Source organism: Choristoneura fumiferana, chromosome 11, assembly GCF_025370935.1.
Source record: "Choristoneura fumiferana chromosome 11, NRCan_CFum_1, whole genome shotgun sequence".
Lineage (NCBI taxonomy): Eukaryota > Metazoa > Arthropoda > Insecta > Lepidoptera > Tortricidae > Choristoneura > Choristoneura fumiferana.
Genome location: NC_133482.1, coordinates 15,499,619 through 15,506,412, shown reverse-complemented (window position 1 = coordinate 15,506,412; position 6,794 = coordinate 15,499,619).

Sequence of the window (6,794 nt, the reverse complement as noted above, 5' to 3'; positions counted from 1 at the left end):
GTATTCATAAGCGTGCTTGGCAATGCTAAGACACAAAGTTATCTTAGCGTTCGGAATAACAATCCCGTAGTAAGCTTGATAGCTCCGATAATACGAAGTAAAGCGCATACAGTACGCATGAAGTAAAAGATGAAATTTAGCAAGGAACAAACTATGCTAGATACTTAGCTCTTAGGAAGTTGCAGCTGCTTCACCAGCTGCTATTACAGACGTTATTACTTTTCAACTAAAAAAACACTGATATTAGTGCTTGTGAGAAAAACTTTGACATTTTAATTAAACGGTTCCTAACCACAGACAATATTCATAGACAAAGATAACCATAGATGAAGCGTTACCTCTTTCGTGAGTCGGAGCTCACGACACTCCCGACGAGGAAGCTAGTTAGAGTGACGTCATCAAGTCGCGAGTCCACTCCCTGATCTTCTCCAGGGCTCGAACTGCAGCTCGGCGTTTCTTATCCTGTTCCACCTCCGTCGACTGCTCTCCGTCGCTTATGTCCAGGTCATTACTCAAGCACAATCATAACTTATATCCATGTCATCTGTCATATCAAACGTTTATCGGTCACATCCATATTCGTATCCATGTTATCTGTGATATCCAAACGTCTATCGGTCACATCCATATTCGTATCCATGTAAGGAATCGTTTCTACCCTAGTGTGTTCAGTGGGTGTTAACTGAGATCTGAATTCGTCTACTTCAATCCTGTCATTAATCACAGTAGCTGGAATACTGATTGATTCTCCGTTGTCTTCATCTTGAGCTTCGATTCTGTTTGAAGTTTCTGTGTCTTGAAGAATGTTATGTGGCTGATCGGTGACGTCTATTTCTAAAGGGTACAATGAGCAATGGATCGTGTGAACACCTTATCACCTACTTCACCTTCGCTACTCTGCATAGTCCATCAGGTTTAACGAGAGAGATGATTTCCCCACTTTCCATCCTTATGAGAATTATTATATCTTTCACGTAAACTCTCGTCTCCAAGCCGTTATTAGGTCTTTCTTGGTCGTGGTACCTTGTACTAGTTCGTGCTCCTGCGACGTTTCCAATCCAGTATCCGATGATGCTGAAACATTCAACTGATTCATGTCTAACTCTGAAGATGCAGTAACCGAATGATTATATCCGCAGGACCCTCCGCGGCCACAAGCGAAGTGTCTATCATCCTTAGGTTTTGTTATTCTTAATCTCCTCTATCCGTCTTGAAACAAATGGTGTCAATAGCTTATGTGAGTTGTACCAGTCAATGACAATCTGGCTGTCTGTCCACAAGAATTGCAGAGTAACGTTAATTTTGATAAATCTAAGCAGATAGATCTTCCATTTTGAATAATTCAGGGCATATGGCTTGATTGTGCGAGTCGAATTGTCCGCAATGTGGGCACTTTAATTTCTTTTCCTTGCACTGCTTGGCAAAATGGTTTAGGCGAAAACATTTAAAGCATCGGTTGTTAAGCTTTTGTTTTCTCTCTTCTAAGGTTTTGACTTGCTTACATCGATCGTTATAGTGTTGTCCTTGGCAAAAGAAACAGCTATACTTGCTCCTTTTGTTATCAAAATGTCTTCTATCATTTTCTGGTTCGTATCTCCTTTTATGAGGTCTACTGTCCTGTTGAAGTTGGAATTCACTGAGCTGTGGCATTGAAATGTTTGTTTACTCCTGTTAAATTTCTGATTATTATGTCTTGCATTCATGAATTGTCTGTTACCATTATTTGATACATTATTCACATGTAATGTCTCCGCTGTATACTGAGTACTTTCTTTCAATGATTGTTCAGAGAAGATTCTACTGGCATCTTCTCGTGCAGTAATGATAACTGCTAGCTGTTTTCTTAAGTCCTCAATTGATTCGGCCTTTACTTTCATTTTAATCTCATATATAATGTCCTCTGGAAATTTCTCCATTATCATAAATCTGAGATGATTATGACTAATATCCTCTCCACGAATGAAGAACTCTAATATGTCTCTCTATTTCGTCTAATGTCTTCCGGCAATCTTCAATTTTCTCTGCCCTTCTGATTTTATATAATGTGGAATAATGAGCGTCAATGATTAGATCATCTTTGCCATATCTCTCCTTTAAAGTAGATATCGCGATTCCGTAATTCTTGTTGGTAGTATCCAACCCTCATAGTCTTTTAGCCTCGCCTCTGAGTGATGCTTCAAGTACATCAACTTGTCGACATCAAGGTTCTCTGGTCAATACATAGTTGCCTCAAGTCGAGATCAAGTTGACTTAAGTTTGAACTTGCAGGAGGCCTTCTAAAACTAGATAGCCATTACAATTTGTACACCAACTAGGATTATCATCAATCATATGATACATGAATGAAATTGATCCAAAATTGGTGCCATTCTAGTAGATTCCCACTGAAGGTAGGTATACTAAGCTCAGGTAGTTTGCTAAGTCTTCTATCAGAAGTCACAGTCCGGGTAGCACTAGTGTCAGATTTAATGTTGATGTTGGCAGTCATTCCTGCTAACACTTCTTCTCCTTTGAGCTGTATTGTAGTTAGATTTGATATTTCGTCAGCATCAGGTTCATTACACAGGTTGAAGTATTGTAGTAATTCAGTCTCAAATCGAGTTAACATGGATTTCAATTTAGCAGCATGAATCTTTGCTTCTTCGAGGTTTTGAATATTGCTACATATTTCAGATTGAGCAAGCATATCAATATTGCTAGCTATAGTAGATAGCCTATTGAGTAATATATTATCCATTTTGTATAAGAGGTTCCAATCTGTGAATGGATTTTCAAAAGAAATGATACCTTCGCTATCCGTAAGTAACATATGTCAGAAAAAATAATTAAATAAAATTAACCTGACCAATCATCATCATAAATGTTGAAGGCTAATGCCTTATAAATTTAATCGCATTGTAACATAAAATATTGCAACCAAAATTTGACAAAAAATAATAATGATAATAATTCAACTTGGCAAATGACACTACCAACTCCTAGTTCAATTTCAATAGAACTAATTTAATAAATATGGTCGTGTCTGTAGTGCACACACCTACTTAGAAGTTGTCCACATATTTACATTAAAATTGAACATTTATAAATATATAGACAAATAAATTCGATATTCGCCACTAAATTTATTTCTCAAAATATATTAGATCAACTCATAAAAGTTGGCATATTTTAGCATTAATAAATTATAAATTTTCAAATGAATTAAACTTTTAACTTTTCCAAAATAAATTATCTTTCCATTGAGATTATTGGTTGTTCACAAATGAAGCATATAAAAATAATAATTAAGGCATCTTTAATAACACGATCACAAATTAACAGTTATTAGTAAAAGAACATACCTTGTTAATACAACTTTAATAAGTTGAACGTAAAATGCAAACTCGGCCGTCCGCTACGGCTCACACACAGCGCAGCGTCGCGGCTTACAATTTTCCGGGCGCCGCAACAGCTACTAAGGCCCCTCTGCCTGCGGGGTCGTTTTGTAAAACGAACCGCCTAAGTTCGATTCCTATACATAAATAAGCTGTGTTACTAACAATTAATTACAATTATAGTGAATCTCTCGGTCACCGAAAAACTACTCAATTATCAGCATAAACGAATAGGCGTCTTTTCGTACTCGAGACGATTTCTCATTATTTCCATCCAAGACCACAATACCTACTTAACTAAATAAATTTGAAATTGAACGATCATAGGTACTCCTTCACGCTAAAAGACTCAATTGAACGAGCATCATCACTATTTCGTCATTTATTGACGATTGTAACGGTTTTCCACGATAAAACTGAAACAAAGTCATCTCGCAAACTTTCCGACATGAAAAAACACATGAATGTCGGCGTCCCTTCGGTTCACTTTTAAAACTCCAATTTCCTCCGTATATCAGTTGAATTACACGAAATCCACACAATATGGTATCCATCGAACAATTTACGGTTGATTTAATATACTTTCCGACACAATTAGTGAATATAACTTACCAAATAAATTTTCAGTTAGCACTTGAGCTCCACACCCACAAGACACAGTAAAAAAATGGCGTAAATAATGGCGTCCTTGTATGTCAACAGGAATTTTCAATTTTACGAACTGAGAAAATACTTCCGTATTTCACCTTATATGTACTTAATTAAATAAATATCATTTTTTAAATAATACATGAATTAATTGCGTGTCAATCATTCACTTATCACTACATCCAGTAAAATATAGTAAAGCATAATTTTAAAAAATCCTTTCCTATTAATTACTAATGGCGCATTTCCGGTATCGGCCAATTCCGAAATCCGTCAATTCTGATTGGAATTTTATAAATTAGTTTACAAACTTTATTAACCTAAAATAAGTATCTCTCACAGCACTACATCCATCAAGTTTATCTTAAAATATGTATTTTTGCATAATAGTAGACGTTATAATTAAGATTTCTTTCGATGAAGCTACGAGTTTAAATATTTTGAATTTTGGCAATTTCCCTTTGCAAATGCAATTCGACCATGTCAAATGTAAAGGGTCTGATGTCCATACAATTTAAAATATTTATCTTGTTTAGAAATTATGAATAAACTTTAGTTCCTTTAAATTTCGATAGATGGCGTTACGGGTATTGAACTTGCTCTGTTACACAGCAATAATTAAATATTTTTCTCTTTATTCTATCAATCCCTAGGTCCTTATCCAGCCCTCCACCAAATTTTGTGGTGACGCCGATCCACGCGCCCCGACCTACATCATCTCGGTCAGCTGACACGAAGACCGGCGCCGCACATATGGGAAGGGATGTAACTCAGATTTCTATATGATTGTTTAAAAGGCAAATTGCTGGTTATAACAAGTGCAAGTTCATACCTTTATATATTATTCCCGCGCAGTTATCATGCCATATGTATGGCTCAAAGTAAGCTCTTAAACTCTCAAGACATCGTACTACATCTGCTTCGCTAATATTTGGTCTTTAGATCTCTATGCTCCCGTCACCTCCTGTGGAAGTAATACAACACATGACTCTCTGACTAGAGAGCCACATGTCCATGGCAACAATGCCTCGGCATAATTCGTTCCTTACACTTTAGGTGGTCAGCAACCTGACCGATACTGAAAGTTGGTGTACAGATTACTTTAAACAGTGCCTTTGTAGCTTTGTGTGCTAAACCATAACTCCAAGCACCATTCTTTTGCCGTCACCTGGCGACCCTTCAGCCTTCACCTGGCTGGCTGCCTTCTGTCCCATAAGGCGAATTTACCGTATATCGCGGCACATAGAACATTACCTGCAATAACGTACGCCACGCATAAGCCGCGAACTCGAACCCAGTTCCAAGTAACTGACCAGTTCCGGCGCGTTCAGTATGGGACTTAATCAACCTAGAATTCTCGAGAAAACAGGGAAACCTTTCATTTAAACAGGTATTCATAAGCGTGCTGGCAATGCTAAGCACACAAAGTTTATCTTAGCGTTCGGAATAACCAATCCCGTAGTAGCTTGATAGCTCCGATAAGTAAAGTAAAGCGCATACAAGTACGCATGAAGTAAAAGATGAAATTTAGCAAGGAACAAACTATGCTAGATACTTAGCTCTTAGGAATTGCAGCTGCTTCACCAGCTGCTATTACAGACGTTATTACTTTTCAACTAAATAAAATTACTGAATATTAGTGCTTGTGAGAAAAACTTTGACATTTAAATTAAACGGTTCCTAACCACAGACAATATTCATAGACAAGATAACCATAGATGAAGCGTTTACCTCTTTCGTGAGTCGGAGCTCACGACACGTATTACCTAATGGTTAGCATGAGTTTTTTTGTCTACTATTCCTGTAATAGTTGAAAGAAAAGCAGATTATGCGCCTCGCATTAAGTAATTTATATTGCACTCATGATTTTAAAGCCCTCGCCGACGCTCGGGCTCCAAATCGGCACTCGGTGCAATAGTAAATAACTTTCTGCTTGGTGCAACAATCTACTATTATATCCTCGCAGTGGTTGTGAAAAGCGCAACGTTGTCTCGGCCAAAAGTGCAAGATGAACTCGTATTATCGAAGGCCTCCCCTTCGGGTCGGAATTTAAACTAATTCGTTCATCTATTGCTTACTTTCCAGCCTCTACAACAATGTACTAAGGTGTTTATAAAATCACGATTTGTTACTAAATACCTAATGAGAAACATTATTGTTTAAAAACAATAAAATTGTTTCGTTATTCGCGTTAATTATTTCCATACAACTAGTGTAAGCGGTAGGTAACGGTACATACTCAGAGAGCAAATGATAGTTTTGTGACGCCGTGTTGCCATAAAGTTAATCTATGTATTGTATGTATACCTATAAGTTGTTGCTTAAAAATGAGTCCAAATTGTCAAAAAACCAGTTTAGATGTATCTGAGAATACCTATTTAGTCGTGCATTACAAATACAAATACCCAGTAAATAATAATAATAATTCTCAAGTCGATTATTACCCACTGTCACAGCCACTGTGTTCTAGAGTTTTCCTACTCGATAACAATAATAAAATTCCGTCCCATCCCTGATTCCACTTCCTTTGTTATCTCATTGTCACTTTTTACTTGCTTAAAAACAGAGGTTGCAACCTTGCCTCAGTTGTCATTTTTTCTTCCACTGTCAACGTATAAAAGCATCAGCAAAATGGGTAAATAAACAAGTCAACTCTTAGTTCCAAACAAGCACATTACAAATAAATCAAAATGCCAGCACCCTGCGAACCCTGCAAAGGTAAGATATTGTTTATCAATTTTATAGTTTTCATTCAACATTTAGTCCTTCAAT